The sequence below is a fragment of the Rhinatrema bivittatum genome, chromosome 2, assembly GCF_901001135.1.
Source record: "Rhinatrema bivittatum chromosome 2, aRhiBiv1.1, whole genome shotgun sequence".
Classification (NCBI taxonomy): domain Eukaryota; kingdom Metazoa; phylum Chordata; class Amphibia; order Gymnophiona; family Rhinatrematidae; genus Rhinatrema; species Rhinatrema bivittatum.
Genome location: NC_042616.1, coordinates 214,929,823 through 214,954,454, shown reverse-complemented (window position 1 = coordinate 214,954,454; position 24,632 = coordinate 214,929,823). Strand labels below are relative to the sequence as shown.

General features: G+C 42.7%; 1 long non-coding RNA gene across 2 annotated transcripts in view; it reads left to right on the top strand.

The window, feature by feature from the left end:
• The first annotated feature begins 6,936 nt into the window (after positions 1 to 6,936).
• LOC115084356 overlaps positions 6,937 to 24,632 on the top strand; it is a 30,708-nt gene continuing 13,012 nt past the window's right edge. The window contains exons 1-2 of one of the 2 annotated variants that reach the window (XR_003854528.1): positions 6,937 to 7,106; positions 10,458 to 10,572. This is a non-coding gene — a long non-coding RNA (uncharacterized LOC115084356). Of the gene's footprint in view, positions 7,117 to 10,457; positions 10,573 to 24,632 lie in introns of both variants that reach the window. The other variant, XR_003854527.1, reaches the window with a different exon arrangement.

The following is a 24,632-nucleotide window of genomic DNA, read 5'->3' as shown; positions in this document are numbered from 1 at the left end:
CATGCGGCAGTGCAGGCTGTTCTTTAGGGTGAGGTTGGAGGACCCCGCCGCTGACGAATAGAAATCAGTCGGCGAGGCCGGTCCCTTGCCAGCTCTCACCCCTGTTGCTGCTGTGGCCGCGTAGGCGGCCACAGCAGCAACAGGGGTGGTGGGGGTGGTGGTGGTGGTGGGGGGGGAATTGGGTCCCCAGTGGTTGCGTCATCGGTGGCTGTGGTGACGGCAGCCGTGACGGCAAAGGAGGTGGTGGCAGTGGCGCTCCGTCTCGCAGGCACCGTCCTCTGTGGCAGGGGAGGGAAGGCAATGAGGCTGCCTCCCTTCCCCCTGATGCCTCCTGGATGGGGGGGTTGAAATAGAAATGGGGGAGGGGGAGGGGTGGTGGAGGACTGGGGTTGTCGGGGATCTTGCCGGAAGAGAGGAGGTGTGCTTTGTCTTCCTCTTTCCGGCGGGCTCGTGCCCAGCAGCTGCCGCTCCGGGGCGGCAGGGAGGGGCCTGAACCCCAGAAAAGGGGGTTGCGCGGGTGGGCGGAGCGGCCTGGCTGGGGATCTCCCCTTTCAGCCTGGCCAAAATAATGGCAGGTGCGCACGCTTCTCCCTCAGTAGGGGCAGGAGAAGCCATGGCGGCTGGAGGGTGTCTTCCTGCGCGCAGACTGTAGTCTTCTTTTTTTTGGAGTCAGGGCTGGACTGGCAGAAGGAGGAAAAAAAAGAAGGGGAAAGATAAGTTTGATGGCTGTCTAGGTTAGTGGGGGGGGGGGGGGGGTGTGGGGAGTTAAACAGAAAAAGTTCTCTGGGGACAGTGGATTTTTTGCCCCAGAGAGGGTGGGGAGGAGGGGAAGAAAAAAAGGATTAAGGCAACTAGAGCCTAACTCAGAAAAAAAAAGGGGGAAAAAACCTTGAAAAACAAAACAAAACAGGGAGTACAGGATACTTTGTGCTCCTGGGGGTAGCACCAGCTCTTTTTCTTACTCAGAGGCTTTGCTTTGCTTCGGGGGAGGGGGGGGGGGGGAACCTCGGGACAGAAAATGGAAGTAAGACCAAGAAAGCCAACTGAGGTGGGGGGAGGAGCTGCAGGCCAACGGCAGTTTAATTAATCAAGGCCACCTGCCTGAAGCAACCAGGACGGGAAGGAAAGGACAGGAAAAAAAAACCAAGGGAACCCTAACACAACCCAGCAATCCTTCGGGGGGGGGAGAGGAAAGGGAATAACACAAGCTTTTAAGCAAAACGAAAATAAATTAAGGGACGAGAGAAGGGGGGAACCACCTTGGGGCAGCCTTCCCTCTTCTCCCCTTTACCTCCTGTTCCGGCTTTGCTGTCGAGCCTGGGGAGCTTTGGGTAGCTCTGCCCTGGTGGAAGGGGGTTGGGGGGGGGGGCAGAGGAACTCAGGAAGCAGCACTCGGGGGAGGGGGGAGAGAAGGTGAATTAAACAGAAAAAAAAGAAATGGATTAAGAGTAAACTGGAGAGACAGGAGGGTGGGGGCTGTGGCATTGTGTGTGTAGATGGAGGGAGTGGGGGAGGTGCCCCTGGAGCTGGTGTTTCTAATGAAGATGCCCTCAGGTGGCCAGCCCTGCAGGGCAGGAGCCGGAGGACGCTGGAGATGCAGGAGGCTCAGGCAGGGAGAGCTCAGGAGTAGCCCTCCTAGGAGCCAAGTCTCCCAGCCATGGGAAAGCAAAGATGATGGTGTAGAGAGCTAGGATTCCCCAGGGCACTCCTACCCAGTCTCTGGGGCCAGGACCAGTGCGACCATTAGGTGGGACTAGGCGGCTGCCGACATTGCGCAGGGGCACCAGCTCGATATGAGAGGGCACCCTATTCAAAATGCGGTAAAACCAGTTACGGACCATTTGCTAGATTTGCACAGAGAGAGAGAGAGAGAGAGAGAGAGAGAGACCATCACTCTGTAACCGTCTCGGATCCGAGCCCCCAGACTCCGACTGTGAAGACACTGATACAACTCTATATATCTATCACTGTCAGAGTGCACATTCAACTCGGGGTGGGTTTGGGTGGGAGGTGGTATTACATTGGTCTCCCTAGGGAGCTGCAGACCCTTGCACTGGCCCTGTCTGGGGCCAGATCCCAGCCCTAGAGCAGGAGGAAATAGCCCCCCTCCCAAAAAAAAGCACTCTGCTGTGCCTGTTTAGAAAGTTGGCTTAATTTGCTGCAGCACACTTTATGCACTGTACAAAAAGAGCTGCCTGTGATGACCATGTTGTAACCTATGCTTGCTATTCTCTTCCGCGGGAAAGGATCATCTCTTCTATTCTCTAAAAGAAGATTTAAGAAGAAATACACAAACCATCTGCACCTGGGGTTAGCCTCTTAATGGGGCCGATGCAATAAGTCCCGCAGCAAAACAGGCGTTAGTCATGAGTGCGGGTTTTGATCACCACGCTCGACTGAAGATGCTGCTTCCGCGGGATGTAAAAAACATAAATTATGCAAATGATTTGCACACAGAAATCTGCACACATTCGGAGAAATGCGCGTACCCAAGCGCGGTAAGGGCCTTTGTAATAAGTGGCTACATTTGTGCTCAAAACCAGCACTGATAACCCGCACATAAAAGCAAGTGAGCGAACGGGTCTCCCTATTAAGTGAAAGTATGACCCTGGAAAGTATTTTTAATATTTCAAATAACTGTGCTGCCGAAAACATGGCAAATATTTTCATGGATGATAATTCACACTGGCATAGCAGCGAGATAGGCACTCAGCCGGGAGCGAATATGGATGCTCTGATGCCCAGAAAGGTGCCTAGCAAATGTTGCCGCTCAGGCAATGAGCTAGGCACTTAGTTGGTCACAAATCTATATGATCGGGCACCCAGAAAGGCGCCTAGGGAAGCAACTATCTAAACTGCCCACTCCGACGCCGAGAAAAGCACCTAGCAATGGCCACTTGGTCGCCCAGAGAAGCACTTAGCTAAGCTGGCCACTGCAACGCCAAGATAGGAGCTCAACTAGTTGGTTTTCAGGACGCTCGGATGCCGAAATAGGTCCCCCAAGTCGGTGCTGACACTTAACTCGTTCCCTGATCATGGCGGTAAAAAACCTGCACTAGCATTAGCGCAGCTCCCGGCATTGCCTAAGATTAGCTAATCATCTCCTTTGCATGCTGTTAGCATGCATTCGTGCAGGAAAAACTGGGGGTCTGTAAGCGCATTCGTACGTGCTTTTTTCCCACACACAAAACCCTTATTACATCCCAATATAGGGCTTTGTGCAGGAAAATGCAAGTACAGGAGTGCACAAACCCATGGCAGCTTCAGCGCACCTTATTACATTGGCCCCAATGTTTTGGAAAAAAACTTTTTAAAAGTAATTTAAAGAACTACTTTGCTAGCCAACTGAAAATGGAATGCATTTAAAATTAAACAGCGTAATCAAGGAGCACATATTTTCATAATTAGAAATGATATACTCATAATTTAGGCCAATAGAAGGGAAGAATCCTAGTTGCATTTTTTGGTTCAGTCTAGTTGCATTTTTTCCCCTCTAGAGAGTTAATTTAAGAAAAAAAAAAAAGCTTGGAATGCTAAAACCAGAAACTTTATTTTGCATATACTTGTTGAAAAGTAGCCCACCAAAAATAAAATGAGTTAAAAAAGACCAAGAAAATAGTTGGGTCGATAAAGAAATTTAAATAAATAAATAAATAAACAAATAAATAAATAAATAGCAAATGAATATTTACGACGTGAGTTTGCATCTTTACATATAAGTTGGTCTAAATAAAACTATAATTTCTCTTCAGCTATTGTATAGTTCTGTATTTCCTAATTTTATTTTTAATAATTCCTCCTGCCCATCAAAGACATTTTTAAGACACCAAAAGCTTTTAATAAATATTATTAGATGGGGGAGGCCATGGAAAACCAGTCCCTAGTCTGGACTTTTCAGAAATCAGCTCTCCAGGAGTGAACACCAGTTTAGAAGAAAGGCAACCACATTTTAAACCTTCAACAGACTTGGGCTTCCCATGTTTATTAAGCTTGTGTTTCACCGTTCCCAGCATTTTTTTCAGATCGATGTCACTGCACTGAGACTTTTGTACTTTCAATTTCAACATCCTTTGTTGAAAGGGGTAAATTATGATGAATGCACTGACTTTTAACATGCAGCTGCCCTCAGGTAGGTCAGGAAAAATAGCAACATTATTCTAACTGTAGGTGACGAGTTGAGACAACAGAATTAAATACATGCTAAAATAATGGAGACTTCAGAAATGGCTTTCTCTCCCCTTTTCTCAGCCCTGCTCTCTTCATTCCATAACTATAAAAATGTAATTTGTTAGTTTTTTGTATTCATCATAATGTTTTTCCCCCTCTTCCGTTTTGGCGGTGTTTATATATAAACACAGTTAATATACATAAAACAGCATTTTCATGACTAAAAAAACTGTTTCAAGACTGAATAACATTGCATTGATTAATATAATTCTGTATTAACGAGAGGAAAGATTTCACAGTGAAAACGGTCTGTTTCGGTTTGTTTGGAGGGGGCGGGAGGTGGTATTTGAATGTAACAGCTCAAGTTGATCTTTAGCATCTTTACACAACTGAAGCTTCCTCAGAATTGGCTTTGATGTTCAAACTTGTTTAACCAGGATCACTTTTAACTACCTGCAGTAAAATCTCTCTCAAGGAGTCTGTGGTGTTTCTGAATTTGTTTTGTAATACTGCAGTGTTGTCTGAAGCATTCATGCCTGTCCAATTCCTCTTTTTCAGGAGATTCCCATCGATATGTGCCTTACACTTTAAAAAGTGTCTATGTTTTTCTTTTTGAGAGCTAATAACTTTAAAGTATTTTAATGATCACTGTTCCACATGTCATTTGCTGATTTGTGATCCTCGTCCTTTAAAATTCTTTGCCACAAAGCTACAGGCAGGAAATGAGGAACATGCTGGCCAGCTTCCATGTGGTGAGAACATTAATGCTTTTTCTTATTTTACGATGGAATCGTAAGCGTGAATTCAGACACGATTGTTTCGTTTGTGTACTGCAGTTTATTGGGGATGCAGACTTGTATAGTAAAATCTGGCACCTACAAGAAAGAATTAAAAAAATAAAATGAAAAGAATATGACTGATTTAGTAGTGTTGAAATTAGGGAATCCGTAGACTTAGGCTAATAAAATCTAGTTTCATAATAATCAGTGAGAGAGAACGCATCTTCTCTCCTGTGGGCGTCACCTCACGCACCCTGAAGGCAGCTCCCCACCTCCTGCCGGACCAATGAGCTGTCTTTGCAGCCGCCTTATTTTGTAAACATTGGAACACGCCCACTACATCTAACTAAACAAAGCGTAAAAACACTGAGCAATCAGTGCTGGCAAGCGCGGAGAAACGGTGCTACAGAACTATTCCAGCAGCCAACCAACTACGAGCCCTGCCCAGCTGGGAGCTCTGCCCTACAGCCTCGTTCTCATTCCCTTCCATATAGGGAAAAAGGCGATGTCACAGTGCTTGATATTTGCAAGTGCTCTCCTATTGGGCGTGTCGTCAGACTAGGCGGTCATTTCTCAGGTATGCAAAAACGCTTGCTCTAGGGTAACCAAAGAGGTTTGCCATCCCGATTGGTGAATCGTTAAGGAACGTCACGTGTAAGGTGGGGTTATTCAGATAAGCTGGAGACATAGTATCAGGTTTTTACATTTTCTCCGCCCACTTGATGACTTTAGCCAATCAAAAACGACAGACGTCTTCGAATACAAAATAAGATCTGCTGAATATTTATGAAAGGTGGGAAAAAATAATATAATTTCAGAGAGCACGTCACCACTGGCTGTTTTCTTTCTTGTGTCCTGCCCGGCTCGCCCACTCACTGCCACTCCCCCTCCTGTTCAGCCCTTCGCACTATGAAGCGTAGATCACTCCCTACTTATTGATTTTATCCTCGTGTGACCTTTTCTACTTAATGTTTTTTTTTCCATTTTATTCAGTTTACCTTAACAATGTTTTGGGTTTGGGGTTTTTTTTAAAGCTGATCGCTTGCACTACATTACTTGAAACTACCTTGAACAAATTGTGAAATATATGAATTTCTTTCTGGCAGCTGTATGCACTGAGGGATATCCTGCCAGCTCCTTGCTTTAATTAGTAAATAGTGAACATCGAGAAATCATCTGATTACAATTATCTGATACATAGAAATCTGATTTCAACTAAAAGTGCAAAAACGTATTGCAAGATTAAGATATTTTTTCTGTTTTAATAAGTGAAATGTTTTACAGTAAAATTAGTAAATCAGCCATATTGACAAGGTTTATTAAATATATTTTCAAGCGTTTGTGCTTGAAATATCTCTGATTTAAAATATGAAATTAAAGCATTTTTTTAAATATAAATATCTACATATTATTTGGTTTACAATAAACTGAATTGTATATGTTATTTTTTTCTGAATATTGTCTCCTTAGACATATGCATGTGACTAAACTTGCAGACCATTAGAGAGGATATGAGCTAATTGTATTTGAATGGTCTATTGTTAATGGAAACAAAAAAAAATAACATGAAATTAATTACACTTTTAGGTATCTGAATTAGGTATCACTTCAGCTGTGGACGTCAGACCCAGAGCTGTTCTATCCATTTTTGATAGGAAACCCTTCGTTGCACCCCCTCTTCCTTTCCCAACCACCCACTTCAGTAAATTAATGTCCGGTACAGAGCAACCTGCACAGACACCACAAGTAACCATGGCTGCCGTGCCGCACCAGTCCCATCCAGTTACCTGGGGCGTGGCAAGCTGGTGATGTCAGATCCAAGGCTGAGGGGAGGATCGTTTCCTTGTATCCCGGGCCAGCCCCCTTTCTGTCAGAGACATGATCCCATTGGATCAGGAATCCATGGGGTGGGAAACTGGGGTGGAGTATTCGAGGGTGGGCAGAACGTCCTATAGCCCTTCTTTCTTCTCTCTGGGCTACGTGAGCTAGATTGAGCTGTGTTTCTCTTTGTTTTGTTGAGTTATAGAGCTTTCCTTCCTCCTTCCCGGAAGATTTGCTTGTTGTTACAGAGTAGAAGCTCTTCGGGGCTTCCTGTGGTAATTAAGATTGCCAACCTTAAGGATCCGGTCAGGCTTGGGAGTTGCAGCTAAGGGGCAGCAGGTATGCATGGGTGAGTTTTGAGATTAAAGCCATGGGTCTTTCGTGTAATAGAACTGGGAGGTTTTGTGGTTCGTCTGTAGGCTGTTTGCTGTCTTGCTCTAATCCAGTTCTGGTGTGGGCTGTGATTAGGGAGCAGGAGGATGTTGATCCCAAGAGGAGGATTCTATGGGGGTAAGCTGCTTGCATGAGGGGAGCCTGGAGCAGGTGTTTGAAAGCAAAACAGCTTTGATGGCTCCTAACTTTCTGTTGCATCCCTGATGCTTATTTGCGGCTGTGATGTTTGTGTTTTAAAGCAGCAGTTTCCTCCGGCATGGCCCAGGTGTCTGGGCTGGAAGCCTGCTTCCTTTCACTCCAGGATGTGAGCATGCTGGAGCCTGGGGTAATGCAGAGAGCTGTAGATATATGCACTCATTTGTACTTTTGCTGTTCACGTGGCATGATTAACCCATAGCAAGGGATAGCTGCCTGTTTCACTTTGCTTTGTTTAAAGTGAACTTCTGGGGCCTTGGGCAGTAGATCACAGTAGATCCTAACTGGGGTGTAATTATTTATTTATTATTTTTATATACCAACATTCGATCGGAGATATCACATCGGTTTACATTCAGGTACTGTAGGTATTTCCCTATCCCCAGAGGGCTTACAATCTAAGTTTTGTACCTGAGGCAATGGAGGGTAAAGTGACTTGCCCAAGGTCACAAGGAGCGACAGCGAGACTCGAACCCTGGACCGTAGCCCACTGCTCTAACCACTAGGCTATTCCTCCATGAAGTTAGGAAAGCTGCCCTGCTTCCATTTTTCCTGGATTGGGGGGGGGGGGGATGTCTCCAACTGGCATGATCCACTGAAAGCAAGGACAGTGGGGTGAGCTGCCTCCCAGAACCCTATTCCTGATCCTGTAGGGCTATTGTTTGAGAGTGAGATTCCAACTCCCCGCTTTCTTGTAAACAAATTATGGGTGGTGATCAGCCCTTGCAGCATTCAGCTGTATAGGTCTCAGTTGTTGATCAAACCAGTCCTCCATGGTTGCTTAATAAAGCAATGATTTGTGCTGGGTACCTACTTTCTTACCCTTAATGGGCTGTGTGGACGGGCACATGTCAACAATATTGTTGTTGCCTATCTGGTTGGTGGATAGGATGGTTGGGAAGTATCTGGGGTATGGGGAGAGGTTTATTCTAGCCCCCCTCTTCCTGCCTTCCACTACATCCCATCCCAGTTCAGCAGGATGTAGCCTGGTGTAGCTTTCTTTTGTTCCCTGCTAATTCAGAACTATGCTGGGGATTTTCAAGAGCTCAAGTCTCTGCATGGGCCTCGTGTATGTAGGTATTGGTTCCTTCACACAGATGTGGCTGAAAGGAGCTGCTATGTTTGCTTCAGGCACTCCTATGCTGCCTCCCACCCCTTATCTTTCATGCCACTTACAGTGGCAACACCAGCAATGGGCAGTGTGGAGGGGGCATATCCGCAGCATTGCTGAGTGACCTGTGAAGTGGGTGGACTGGGCATATTGCAATGTTAATAAACATGGAAAGCTGTTGAGTTCCTTGCCTGCCTTGTTAAATCTGAGGCAAAAGTAAAGCTTTATACCCTATACCCCTTGTTTTTTCCCTCTGCTCTGGCGGCACCCCAATATGAGTAATTGAGGTGGGCCACTTCAGGCTGGTGTTCGAATTTCCCAAATTGTTGGGACAGAAGGGCTGCTAATTACTCCAACCCGGGCAGCGTGGTGTTGGCCCATTATAAAATCATTATCCCTCCTATTCTGGTGAATCCTCCGCCCAGGCGCTGGGTTTCAGGGTAGGGTACACTCAAGAGGGATAGAGGAGATAGGATAGACATTTAAATATCTCCAAAATTTCTTTGCAGAAGTGGCATTTCCTCTTTCAAAGGCAAGGTGGCTCTAGAATGAAAGGTTAGGGGATGAGGGGGAAAGGGGATAGACTTGGGAGTGGATTAAGGATATATTTCTTTACTGGGGAAGTAGGGGATCCATGGAGCAGCCTCCCTGTGGAAACTAAAACAGTATCAGAATTCAAGGAAACATGGGAGAAGGACAGAGGATTTCTGAGGGAGTGGTAGGGATTGTAAAGCTGAATAGTTGGTGTGGATGGACTTTCTAGATTTGGCCACATGTCTATTGCCAGCTCTCAGGGGGGGGAGGGGATGTGGGGAGTAGCATTAGCCTAGGTGTGCCAGGGAGTGATCTGCTACTGCTTAACTTCTATATAGCATTCCCAGATGTGAGGTGCTGCTGTGAGCTAGTAATCTGTTCTCAAAAACGAATTGAAAATAAATACATGCAGATGGGATTGCTGAATGGGTTTGGAAGAAGTGGTAGCCCCCCCTGCACACACACACACACACACCCACACTCTTGCAGGTTGCTATAGGAGGAATTGCCACAGGTGATTTGTCCTTCCTTGGCATGGGCAGACATAGTGTAGCCCCCTCAGCATATTTGCTAGTGGGATGTAATCTCATATAGTAATGGGGCTGGGGATGTAGCCACAGCTGTGTGGACATGGTCTGGAACTTGAAAGCGTTGTATGCTCCTTCAGCTGTAAGCCTGAAACTCAGACCACATCACAGAGGAGTGCTGTGCTGCGTGGGGTGGTCAGAGGTGGCAACTTTCTTGGCACTCAGGGTATCTGTGGGCCACAAGCCCATGAAAAAAAATGCTAGCAGGAAACAGGAGAGCTCTCCTCCCAGTCTGAGCTCCAGTGATATTCACAGCAGTAGTGCCGTCCGCATTCCAGTGGAGGTGAGGGGCAGGGTTAATACTTTCTTCATGGCTGAACTCGCATGATAGTCACCAGTGGGGCATCCTTGGGCAGTCTGACTTGGCAATTACAGTTGAGCTTCAGTATCCTGAAAATATTCAGGTTGATTACAACCTGTCGTACCCCAAGCATCACCAATGGGTAAATTTGTCCACCTTGAGGCATCCTTGACTCATTATGCCACTGTTAGTGTGCCTTTTGCATGGAAAATGGTTGTCTTCCAGTCTCCCTACTAATTGTTGGCCTCGCATGCAAATACCTTGTAGCCAAACTGTAGCATAATGTTGCTGGGCAGGTATTGTACTAAGTAGGCAGTCATTTAGAGCTGAATAGGTTAAATGGCTTCAGACCTGCCTGCTGTCATCCTTTTGAAATGCTTTGTCAGTCTCTCCTGTTACAATTGTCAGTGTAATCACAGCTTCCATCAGGAAAATACTGTACACATGGGTTTTCTGATCTCAGATGATCTGACATGTCAGATTATATAAGATGGGTTTGCTGGGCAAACTGTTGGGCACCTTACTTCCTTAAACTATTAATTTCCTCCTTGAGTGTTTCCTGTTTCCAGGTCCTGACACAGGAGTGTGCAGCAGTCTACTTGTCTTCACTACTGGAGGGGGAGAGCCAATCAGCTCAGATCCTTACTGGTCGGTGAGGATGCTGGGTCCGGCCCTTCTCTGGAGGTAATTCACAGTACGACTTTCACCTGAAGAACCCATTACCTTAACATGGGAGGGGCTGTATACCAGAAAACACAAGGCTTGGCCTTGTAGTGCAATTTGTGGTCATGGCACTAAGATGTTTTGCCATAATCTGAACAAATGCCCTCTTCCTCCAGTGAGGTGGCACTTCATAAGTACATAAGGTTGTGACCTGCACATTGAGGCAGCAGCTCAAGTGATAATGGTTGTGCTGCTGACCAATGCTGTACAAGGAGTTCACCGCCATTAACCTAGGTCAATGTGCTTAGGCAAGTATAGTAGGCAGAGAGTTTACATTGTCTCCTGCAGTGGATGCAATTTTGCTATAGTGGTGTGGGTGGTCTGGAATGAGCATATCTCACATGGAACTATTCTGACCAATGCCATACACATCTGTCTAAGATTGGGTCAATACTCGATGATGCGTTGGTTTAGACTATTGGCATCTGCCCATCTACATAGGCAGGATCTGTCTGTAGAAGGGGCAAAGGGTCTGTTGCAGAGTAAATTACAGCAAGGTTGCAGCTTGGTGTTGGGGGCTGGGCAAGTTCTGTGAGCTACCCAAGTCTTGAGGTGGGGTACCTGAGCACTGGGGGAGGGGAAGTTTAAAAGTTGAGCGGTGTCATTGCAATAAGGCTCATGCTAGAAAGACTGGGGGTTATCTGATGCCTGAGCTGTAGGCCCTGGTGTGACATCAGACTGGTGACCCAAGATTCAGCTGTGTCAAATCCAGAGGGTTAACAATCTTGCTTGCATGGGCTGGGCTGTTCAGAAGGCCCAGATCTACTTCTGACTGGGCAATTCCTGGTCTCAGGTCAGTCTTGCTTGCATGGGGCAGGCTGCTTGAAAGGCCCAGACCAACCAGATATATTTGTAGCTATATGTTAACAGGAGTTCAAGAACGGAGTTTTCTTCAAATGCATGCGGCCTGGATGTGCCACAGGTACCAGGGTTAATTCTGCTTGCATTGTGGTGCATGAAGTGTGGTGGCCTCCAGTCACAGCTTATTGGCCTCAGTAACTTTATGCACTTAATAAACGTGTGTAAATTAAATCCGTTTAATGGGTGGAGAGCACATTTTGAATGCCATAAATCATGATTATAACTAACTGCAGATGGCATCTTAACTTGTAATTAAATTATTGCTCATTCTTATGTACAATACTTATTGACATTACCAGCAGTGAAATCTTGTCTGTGGCTCACCTAATCTACAAGGATGCACTAAGAAAACTGCTGAATGTGGGTAAAATTCTATCAGGCAACTGGTACCTAAAGCTGAATAAATAGCATATCCTGTTCAACAGCAGATTGATTGGAAAAGGGAGTTTGCATTTATTAGAAGCAAAAAAAATTAGACTTTAACTAAAAAGCTTTTCTATTTAGGTATATGCGATGTTTGGCCAAGCCACTTATAACAGTGTAGTATATTTTTGTTTTTTAAAATCCTTTTTAAAAGAACATTGTATTCATTGTGCCTTTGTTCTCTTGGATGACTTCTATACTGTACAGTTGTGCTACATTTTAAAATGTGAACTTTATTAGAATATAATACTAATAAATGTATTTCATTTATCTAAAATGACTCTGGATACTTGGTTTTATGAATTACTTTCCTGGATAAGCCATACATTAGAAAAGAATGTGGATGCATATTATAGCTGTCAAATGTTTTAGTGCTATTTGTTTTTTGAGGCAGAGCTTGGGTGGTACCTTATTTGTATCATGGTGAAGGCAAATATCTTCCAAGTTCTCATATGGCCAATAATAAAGGGTTACCTTAAAAGATTGTGATCACATTTTTATTATAGTATGGTGTATATTTAATTTTTCTAATCTCTCAGTGGATATATAGTGCATAATATCTTATTTTGCTTAAAATAAGAATTGTTACGGCTACCAATTAATATCCTTGAGGCTGGGAAATTACTGTTCCTTGCTAACTTTAGGCAAAGCAGACTCTAACCATTCAAACTGCATATACTGCAACAAAACTTGAAGAAAACATTTATAATGTAACTTTTTTTTTTAACCCAGACTGGAGCACTTCCTGTAAACAGTGCCTGGAGTCTCATCTTAACCTGCATTTCCAGCTTTAATACCTGCTTTTTTTTTCCAGCCTCAAAACAGATGTCTGGTTTGGAAAAGGGATTTTCTTTCCAGCCTTAAGAATTGCAGTTTACTGTTGACCAGACACATACATCAATCCTAGGCTTGCAGTCACTTTGTGCTATGATAGGCTATTTGAGCTAAGGATTTTGTTAAGGTTTTGACTTTTTTCTTTTTAATTAAAGAGCTCTGATCTATTGATTACATGACAAACATCCTTCAAAAATTGTTGATTTGGTTTGAGAAATTCAGCGTACCAGCAAGTCCTATTTTGAGTGAAAGCCAAAGTGAATATTAGAGTGCTTTTATTTCAAAAGTATATATAATGAACTCTTTGCTATGCTGTCAAACATTTCATTTGTAGTTGTAATTTAATACAAATTTTAACCACATTTATCAATACATTGCATTGTAGTACTATACACTATAATGAGGGCTTCTGTTAAATATATAATATAAAGCGAGGTGTCATTTTTCTAGTTAATTAGTGGTGTGAGAGTACAAAACTCAGTGTGTATCCCTGCTTTCTTAGGGCCGTTGCTAGTTGAGGGTACCTTTTTTGGTTGAATTACATATGTTTGTGCAGCTGTGAAGTCAGAACAGAAAAGGTACAAAAGCAGAGTGGAGGATCTAAGGGAGGCAATGGAAGTAGGGTTTTTTTTAATGATGTCTATACACTACCCCTATTTTTTCAGGGATATGGTAGAGGTATTCACTGCTTACAACCTGAAATAACAAGTCCTAAATATAATATGCATAGGTTAATGCACTTAAAATCCACCTGGTCTGACACATGTATGTAAACTACATTCAACTATTGCCCTAGTTCTATAAGGGATTATAGGCTGGACTTGCTTAATGTAAATTGGGCATTTTATAATGTGTTAACTGGTACAATGCCCTATTCATCCTCTCTTCCGAGCCCCCTCCCAATGTATTATTACAGAACGTGCTTCAGCTAGGACGTTTAAAAAGACCATACAGTCCTTCGCTAATTCTACAGCAGTAGTGGTATGGGCAGACATGTTCGCTAGAATAGCAGATATAAATTATTGTGATCTAAAACCAAATCCCCCACCAGACCCCATTAAACATATTTATAGGCCCAGGCTGCAAAGATCAGAGGCAGCTGCTTTTTTCACTGGGTTGGAAGGGGGACGCCCGGCCGGCACGTCATTTGATAAACCATGCGGCTGTAGTTCAGAAGTTTTACTGCTTCCAAGGAGCTTTGGAAATCCTTAACACGCTGTAACCTTTGTACGACACATCCCCACACAACTTTTCGGTGTTAGGTTTACTTAATGGAGTGACGGTGAGGAAAGACATTTGGCACGCTGCCCGAACAGTACGGCGGGTCCCTTTTCAGTATGGTTCTGGCCCGCAAAGATTTATTAAAGCCCTTCATTTACATCGTCTATATATATATATTATGCAGATCTGTCAGAGATTAGAAGCTGACATCGTGTGTTGTAGCGCAAGCAAACAGGAAGGCAAACACGGCGTAAGTTTGCACTTAGTAGGCACCGTGGGACAAATGATCTATCGTTAATGAAAACTGCTACTGGAAACAAAATGAACTTGAATGACATCTCCTTGGCTTTTAAGTTGCCAGTTTTGTTTGCCTCGTATACCTAGCGGCTATTAAACATCCTGTTAACCCCCTCCCCCCATTTATTTTAATAATCATACATTTGCATTAGAAACTACTTTGTGAAATTCAACCCAGCAACTAACCCTTAAACCTCTATTGAACGTACCTCGCACCCTACCATACTGTCTAATGTTTGCATTTATTTTGCATAAATGCCTACAGTACCTGAATGTAATCCGCTTTTGAAGTACCTGAAAACGTGGAATATACATAAAATTTATTTCTAGGATGCACTGTTTCTGATTTCCCTTTGTATGGGAACTTTCGTTATTTTGCATGATGGAATGTTCTCCCATTTCCTTTATTTACATTTGACATCCCGCCTATTACCTTCTTAGCATAATTACTCATCCAGTTGCCCGATATGACCACTTGACTCTATTCAATGAGGTACACTTCCCTTGAGGAATTACTATATACTCTTGGCTTTTTTTTTTTTTGCTTACTTATGCATAGAAGCCTGAAAAATAACTATAATTAAAGAACTTCCTGGATGGCACAATTATATTTTTGTAAGAAGAAGCAATCTACTTCATAGAACAGAAACTGAACTATAATAATAAACCCTGATGACTAACCGAACCCATACGTGAGTTTAGACCGCAATGTAGAAAAAAATCAATTGGGTCACAAATATAGTTTTCTAACAAGCATAAGACTCCACAAGCAAAAAAAAATAAAAAAATTCACTATGTAAAGTTGGGAAAAAAAAACAGTTGTAGGAAAAGTGAAGCACCGTGGATATTTTTCTTCCATTTGTCATTTATTTTTTAATTTACAAAAAGTTTTACACCTGCTCTATAGAAAGGGAAGCAGTATATCTTAATTTCACCCTAAACTGTTGTTAAATTAAAAAAAACAAACAAACATATAAATCAAGGTCGTGACGCACATTGTGGATTTATTCTTCCATCTTCCCCCGCCCCATCCAGCAGCCTATTCACAATTGGCTGTTGGGATTGATGGACAGCGGTGAGTGAGTGTGGGTGTGGGGGAGAAGGGGCCATGTTGGAGCATGATTCGTCGGGGGGAGGAGAGTGGGAAGGCTAAATCGGCTGAGTTCGCTCTGGCGTCAGCGCATCCTGTTGGCTCCGGGATCTGTGCTGGTGTGTTTGCAGAAAAACACACAGCAACTACTTTAAGAGGGAAAATGAGCTCACGGTTGATATTCGTTTCATCATCCAGTTTCCAAACAGGAGAGAAAAAGAAACCAGCAGGCAAGGCAGCCAACAAGAAGCTTACCGAAATTATGCATGCAGAGAGTTCAGAAGGCCAAAACAGTGGCGTAGCAATGGTCTCTGGAACCTCCCCTGTGCCACCCTCCCCCCCCTCTTTTTTTTCCCATCACCACCCTCCTTGTAGAAATGCTTAAGGTCACAGAAACAGCAGCCTCAAACACACTCTTCTCACCTACCTGCGTCTTTCTGGAAAAAAAAAAAATACAAAAAGACCCACAGGCACCCTTTACAGTCCTGCCCCTCCCCCTTGCTATGCTACTGGGCCAAGATATAACAATGGGGTCCAGGGAAGGGGGCGGCGTTTCATTTTGACAGCTAATTACGGTACAGACGAGCAGTCCTGTCAGACTAAATAGTGTGCGAGGCGATTTTTTTGTACTAAAAACCTGAATTTACGGAAGAAATACAAAACAAAAGTCATAAATAGATAAATGTTTAATTATGGGTTCAATTACTCTTAAGTTGAAAAGTTTTTTTTTAACTTCAAGAAACTCCAACAATTTCCACAAATTGTTCTTTTTTCTTTTTTAAGTAAAAAGTGGAATAGCTATAATTTGACTTCCAAAACATAAGAATACTTTACAACTGTTTGCTCAATTGCATTCTAACTTGAATAAGAAATTATTGCCTATTGAAAACTAGTCAGGAAATGTATTTAGGCCACTAACCAAGTATCAACAATATATATAAAAACACTTTGTTTTTGTTAACTTTTATTTTTGTGCATTTAAGTGCATCAACATGGCAGCCAAACTACCTTAAAACTTTGATACATGGATATTTTTAACTTATTAAAGTTTTAAAAATGAACTGAACCCTGTTCATTACAGTAAAGTGAAATTGTACTACAACACCATTCCAAATCTATTTAGAATTTCGATTTTTCTTTGGAAATAGAAACTGTAATGCTGCATATAAGAGTCTCTGGGTTCATCTGTAAATTTAACCATTGTGTAGAATGTGACATTTTTTGAGACATGAGCAATGATGTCACAATACCCAGCCACCAGGCATAATGAGTTAAAATGCTGTCACAGTTTTCCTTTATTTTTTAAATGTTTACATTTTATTAACATACAGTGCAGCATGCATGTTTTCCCAAGTATATTTATAAGCATGCAGTGTTTTCCAGTGTTTTGCCATTTGATTTGTAACCTCCTGTTAGTGCAGCCATCCCAGAAACATTAAGAATAAAATAAAAATTTGGCTCTGTGCTTGCAAGGAGTTGGTGCACTATAACAGCCATAAAATAATTGCCAGCTCTCTATTGGATGACCGCTGTGTGGGATGTTGCAAAACTTGATGACATTGCAGTTGTGCATGCTGCTTCAAAGTATTAGCTGGTGCCTTCTCAGGGGCAGCCAGGCAGCTTTCCTTCTCCCCTGATGCTTTGTTCTCCTGGCCCATGTGCACTGCCCCCTTCTGCATACAAAGGAAGACTGGCCACTTTTACATGCTGTCTCTGCATTATGCAAATTGAAGGTTTGATTTAAAAAAGTATTTATGCAGGTAAAATTGGGTTTTATATGTGTAAATGCACTTTTCCCATGGAAGTAGGCTTTTGAAAATTGCTACAATATATGCCATTAAAATGCCTGTAAATGGCTTTTTGGAATTGCTACCATTGTAGTTACATTTACACATAACTCCTTTTAAAATTACCTCCTTAGGGTTATTGACGTGAGTCAGGCCACCAATCAGTCAAGCCCTCTGAGCGATTGGCTACTTAAAACCAAGGGAGGTCCAAATGACGTGTCACAAAGACAAAACCAATAGTTGCAAAGTATGCAAATAGGGCGGAATCTTGCCTGCACTGGAGGCGGTCCTTTCTCCGGTGCTTGCTGGAAAATATTGCTTTTGACTTGGTGCTTTTTTTTTTTTTATCACTACCTAAATGGAGTTGGGGACGGCTTGAATATTTTGCTGATGATTTGATCTTTTCCAACCGATGTAATCATTTCAGTTCTTACGCCATCTCGTGGCGCTACCATGAACCTTTCGGTTCATTGTAGGACGTCTGGCGCCAGCAATTTATTCCGAAATTAAATTTTCAGTTTGTCCATGATCTAATTACAGACTACACTCGATCGGCTGCCAAATACTTTGATTTCCTAAAGCTTTTGTAAATCTCAGAATAAATTGAAAACATTGTTTGGCTTCATCTACTAGGTGCCAGGAAAACTACCCAAACCTTTTTTCTTTCTGTGCACTGGAGATACTGCAGGTACTAAACTAAACTTTGCCAACATTTTAGTAATGGGGCAAGTCTTTTGATTAAAAGGGAGGAAAAAAATTAAATTAATGAATATTTGCAGGACTGTAGCACAAATAGTCGTACTTTGTCATTGAGAAAGTCTGGATGTATTCATGCACAAAGTCTGCAGAAAAGATGTTTCACATTGAATATGGGAGTGCGTGTTTATAACAAGAGGAGAACATGTGTATTAGGAATGTATCTGCACATTTTGCTAAACAACAGACAGGAGCGTATGAGCAAACTTTCCTGCTACGTTTTAGAGAATTTTGCGGTAAGCATAGGAGAGCTGAATGAATACACTTTATAAATCTGTGCAAATGACGAGCCTCTTGCTACGCTGTAGCTATAGCGTGCTTGGTATTCATAATTAAATGACCCATCTGTGCAGGCGCCTAAGATGAGGGAACACTTTAGTGTGACTAGGAGGGATCGAGCGCCAGCATGAAGCCACCGGACGTTTTCTTCACTCGGAGTGATTTGTAAGACGATTCCCAGTCTCGGTTTTATTTGTAAGCGCATTGTTTCGTCGCACGGCATTCTGTTAGGAAAGCATAACGAATGGAAGCTTGACGTTTCTAAGTACTAGTGAGGAGTTTCGAGCTGTGATATTAGAAAATGGCTCTACCACCCATAGCAGATCTTTCTCGTGCGTGCATGGAAATCTACGTTCCTGCTCCTCGTGAGATTTTTACATTTCTCCTTCCAAAAGGCATTTCAACCAAAATACTCAAATTACCCGAGCGGCTCTGAGCCTTCCTCCTTTTTTCCCACAGCCTCAGCCCACCCTCCTCTAATCCTTCCATTGGCTGCCGGAGTGCTGCTGCTAATCAGGAGAGACAGACAGCTTACCCCCCCCCCCTCTCTCCTTTCACCCAGGAATTCTGTGTTTAAATTGGCAGGAAAGCGAAACGCAGATGAACAAGAAATAATGTTTCTGTGTAGTTATTAGCAGACTAAAAATTGAATCGGACCAGGGGTGTTTGTTAAAAAAAATAAATAAATAAAATAAATACAAGACTAATGAATGCTTCCTAGCTCAAAGGACATTTGCTTATTGGAAGGATGGTTAGCGCGGGGCTTGTTGGCTACTTTTTTTTTTAACGCCTACAAAATATTATATAGTGAGTGTCCTGCTCCGCCAGAGCAGCGGGCATGGAAGGAGCCACTTCTCCCAGGCGTATAAAGCAGCTCGATTTGGAGTCTGTAACCAGTGGGTCTTCCCGGTTGTGTTTTGATTGTGCACGGGCGTGTGGCGGAATGGCCTCAGCGTGCAAGCAAGCACTAAATGTTAAAAAAGATAATTGTGGAGAGTCTTTTTCACCCCTTCCACTGATTCGACAGCGAGACACCCAATCCCACCCCTCCAAAAAAAAAAGAAAATAAACCGCAGCAACAATCCATTGACATTTATGTATGTTACTTAAATTTCGTAAAATTAGATTAAAGCTGATTCTAACTGTAAAGCCAATGAAGGATTGTGCAGCTGTGGGGCCTGGCACTCGGGGCTCCCGGGAGACATTCAGCTATTTGCTCTCACACTAATCCCAGCTCTGGCTAGAAGCGGAATGATGCCGAACAGACCGCCTCTTGACGATTGACACAGTTTGCAAGCTCTTTGGCCTCTACTTATATTGAATTTCAGCTCGTTGAAATGATTTCTAAAGAATTTGACTTCCATGGCTGTAAATCAGCGGTAAAAAGCCAGTGGGGGTGGGGAGGGAAAGGGTCTTAGAAAGCTTTATTAAAGGAAAGCTCCAAGCAAAGTTTCTCTTCTCCCAGAAAACAAGCTGTTTGTAAAATCTTTTTCTATAGGGAGGTGGACAGCTATTTCCTTTTGGCGTCCTTACATTTGCACAATAAGCTTTGCTGGTCGTTTGCTTTCTTGTCCCTGCCTTTTATCTTTCAAACGCTCCCGGCACCAGCATTTGCATGCAAGGTAGGCAATGCTTTGCTTTGTTTGTAAATCGCCTACAAAAAAGGACATAGTTCCTGTTAGAAATAAAACCATGTCTTCCCTTTTCGTAAAATCTTAGCGATGCATAGATCACAAGTTACAATTTACCTTTATTCAAATTTCATCCATTTTCATGATTACTTCTCTATGTTCCTAATTTCTCTCTGACTGCATTTGTTCGTAAGTTTTAGATTTATATGCCAGTGAAGCATGGACTCTCAAATACTAGGGCAACCCTTTGAGTGAAAATGAACTTTTTTATCACTACCACTATTACTAAACATTTCTATAGCGCTATATGACATACTCAGCACTGTACAAACACGCAAAAAAGACAGTCCCTGCTCCATAGAGCCTACAATTATAATAAAACAAATATCCAGGACAAGAGACTTGGAGCATTTCATAAAGTAAGACAATGGATAAAAAAGAAAGTTAATGAGGCTAAAAGCAGAAAATCAGGCCCAAGATTTAAAAGCAGCCTTTTTGCATTTTGAATCTAGCCAAATGTATTTCCTGGGAGAATTAAGACATGGCCAAAGGCAAAAACGCCCCTCTTAAAACTACTTAGGAGCCATGCGGGGAAAGGAAAAGAAAATCCCTGTTGCCTCCTGTGCCGCTCACTAGAGGGCGCCAAACACCAGCGTAGGTGAACAAGGCTCCTGTCCTGGAAACTGCTGATCACGGGGGCTTCTTGCTGCATTTTTCACAGGGTCCCATGTAAGCATAGTTAAAGAGGGATTAGCCGTATGATTTTTCAGCAGTTCGCGGAATGAATGGTGTGAAATATTTCTGCTCTAGGCTGCTACAGCGCCCGTGGAACGGACCGGCCACCTTTGAGAACAAACTCTTTACTTTCGTCCCCAATAATCAATTTGGGGAGCTTCGTGTATGTACAAAATCAGCACCCTCAAAAGAAAGGACGTGCTTGCCTTTCAAAAGGTGAAATGTTCCTTCATTTAGTAGGAGGAAAATTGTCATCCTAAAACTCACGATAAGGACAGTTTTGAAAGCATTCTATGTAACAACAAAAACATAATTCCCTTTCAGGTGCCCTTAGGTTCTTTCCTCCTGCTTGACTTTGTTGATTATTTGGTGTTGTGAGCCTGTCTTTAGCAGGTGCAGAATGTGTGCCGAAGCCTCTCATACAGTTAACCAGATAGTTTTCCGGCCCTGTGGAAGTGGATGTTTTTGGGTTTTTTTTTACTCCTTACTCTGGAGTTTGCTCTTGAATCTTGCAACAGATAGAGATACTCTCCGTCACCTGTTCTTTTTTTCACTCCTGTACTGCAAGAAATAATGTAGAGTCTATAGACAGCATGTGTTTTCAGAAATAAGGGAAAGGGACCTTACTCACGCAGACCAAGGATTTAGGGAAACATTAAACCTATTGTTCTTGTTTAGCGCAAATGTACCCAAAGCTTCCTTTTATAAAAGATCAAACTGAACAGTAAACATTGATGAATCTTGCTTCTTTCTTACCTGCATCTGTTTGGCCCGATGTGTTTGTCTTGACCTTTTACGGGCTAGAAATGTGTTCAAGGGCTGGAAGACTCTTGAGCATTACTGGTTAAGTAACAGGGCAAACCCTCCGAGGCCCCGTTTAGAGTTAGTTTTCCCACCGTTTGCCATTTTCACAGGCTTTAATGACTGAGATCTCCTGGAATGTTGGCTATGCGGAGAGCATTACTGATACAATCTTGCTAAGTTTGGGCACAGCGCCCATCACAAGCCATAGACATGGGAGAGGTGGACCCAGTGAATTACTGAAACGATAGCATCAAGTTTGCCCCAATACAGGAAGTCTAGCCAAGTGTGAATGTTATTGAGTGATGATTAACAGATAAACCCTAGAAGGCCGTATGAGGTAAAGCACAGTTACAAGCCCAGTATCCTAGTCCATGCAAAGACCTGCCTGTTTACTGAATCTGATTGCATGTGGCATTCTTTCAGTCTCCCTAAAGCTACTTTAGCGCAGCGCCAAGAATAAGTCCATGCTATAGTGGAAGTCCTCCAGGCACTTCTTCATGCACAGTTTCAGCAGTAGCAACTGGAAGGGATATCATTCACCTCAAACTATACAGAATGGGACAGAACCCCAACAGAAATCCTATACCTTCAGTTCTGCAAACAGACACTCTGTGCTCTCAAACACTCCTAATAACGGGTGCAAAGCAGAATTGGGACTCTTCCCCATACTACACGCCATGCAAAACAGAATGTTGAATTCCTGGTGTCATCTCAATAACAGCGACATATATTCCCTCCACTACGAGGCCCTCTGTGATGCAACACAAAACCCTGGAAAAAACACACTTGGCCCTACATAGCATACCTGCCATACAAATCCAGCACCAACACCTGAAACTTAAACAACAACCCAGCATACAAAAAGACAGCAATGCAAAAATTGCAACATGCCCTAGAATTGGAAAACAGAACAAGAACAAGAATTGGAAAACAGAACAAGCTGGACAGTTACAGATCCCTATACAGAACAAACATACTAACAGAATACCTCACCTTGGTCACAAATATAAAAAACATGTGGACCCTCACCAAATACAGCATAAGTGGTCACAGACTAGAAATAGAAAGATGCTGATAAAACCTAAACTGGAAACCCCAAGAAACCAGTGCAACACTGGAGTAACAGAAACGCCTTTCCTCCTGTGCTGTGCAAAATACAGAGATCAGAGATGCACATTTCCACAAGCTGACAGAGAAAATACAACACTTCCCACAAAAAAATGAGCAAGAAAAATTCTTTATAATCCTGGGGGAAAGAGAGAAACAGCAGCTATAGCAGCAAAATATGTGGTATCCTGCCAACAGGCCAGAAATGAAACCTGAGACATGTCCCTGATGCTGGGCTTTCTGTAAGCTGAATCTTTATTTATTACCAATTTGTAATTTCCTTCTTCTTTTTTTACTCTTTTAATTTAATCATTGTATATATTACTTTGCTAATACATGTAAAATTGTCCTGCCAATAAAGTTATCTGAATCTATTTGGGGCCTTCTTTCTGCTCTGTATAAAGACCAAGTGTACTGGATACAGATTAGCATAGCACATTCTGATTGAGGGAACTATGGCCAGACCAGCGGCACTGCCTTAAATCTTTGCTGTACTATTACCCCGACCTGCTACACTCTTCCAGTCTAAGCAAGTATATCCCAGACCTACTGCATTAATTTTATTTTATGACATGTGTGTTGTATTGTCAGCCACCAAAACTTGATTATTGAGCGGGTTATACATTTTTTATAGAAACAAAATAAATCAGCTCTATTATCCCCTATTGAAGTGTACAATGTCCAGTCTGTATTGTTTAGAAATGGGTCAGTATATTCAAAGCAGCTGTATTAGAATAGTGTTGTAGCACACTCAGATTAGTTTTAGTATGTGAAGAAAATCTGCCCATATGTAACATGATGATAGGCATCAGCCTACTATGTTTAGGTGTTATATTAATACAGTGGAGCCTAACTAAGCAATGATTCTGGGTTATAAGGATAAGCCTTATTAAAAATAGATCCAGCTATACTGCAATAGCATGAAAATAGAAACACATCTCTTTGAAATATGTATACAGCTCTGTTTTTATTCTGCTATTTTCAAATGATGTACCTTGCTGGGAGTACTCATCTGGATGGACGTGCTAGAAATTGTATTTAAATAAAAAAATAAATCTGGAAAAAGACTAAACTGGTTAGAAGAGGTAGATTTGCATACACTGCCTCTTTTGCAGGCAAATATACCTCATGCATGTTCATTTTAGATTTTCTGAAAACCCGATCTGCTTGTGGCACTCAGAGCAAGACTGGAGTTGTCTACTCCTGCTGTAGAACGGGAGGGAGCTGCTGAAACACAGTTACTGGTCCCACCTGGGAAAAGGAAGAAGGAGATGGAGGTGTGATCATAGGAATGAGTCAAATATATAACTTTTTACTGAAAACATTAATTTGTTAAAATACCATAAATCCATTCTGAATGCTTAAACCAGCCACCCAGAGAAGGTTGCTGGAGGTGAGGGGGTGTGCAGGGTGAACAATTTCAGTTTGGTTAGTTTTTTTTTTTATTTCAGGAGCGGGGTTTAGGTTCATTTTATGTTTGTTTTGGCTTGGTTTATATGCCAAACTGAAATAAATATTGCATTTTAAACCCCCACCAAAAAAAAAAAAAAAAGAACCATAACCTCCCACTGCATGACCTCCGAAGGAAAATAAGCCAAGACCTCTGCGGATCCTGCCCTCCACCAAAAATCCAGGGCTTGGACCTATCTGCCCCGTCCCCCAACTTATCTGTTCCATGGGATCATTGGCTGCAAAAGGAAGCAAAAGCTAAACCCAGGTACTCCTGTCCCGCCAGCTCCCTTTTAAAAATGGCACTGACCCAAGAGCTGGCGAAGGCTTATGTTGTCTTACTGTCATACAGACCTAAAGAAATATGGTAGTGACCATGAGGCCCTGGCTTAAAAATGGGCGGTGAGAGGGCCAGAGCAACCTGCCCTTGTTAGGCAGAAGCAGGGATGAGCGGCTGGGAATGTCCCCATTCTTTTGTTTTTGGTAACAGATCAAAAGTATCCCAGCATTTTCAGATTATAACTCTTATTGTTAGCAAAAACTACATTGATTTGAAATGAATGCACATCCCCAAAAGCATACCAGAATACAAAAAAGCACGGGCTAAGCACAGAGGATCCTTAGATAAAAAGATGAGAGAATACAATTTGAGATCAGTTAGGCTCTGTGATATTGCATCAGGAATAGGCTGACAAGATGAATCTGGTGGTCTCTATCTGCCATTGTTTTCTCAGTCTCTTCCATGGA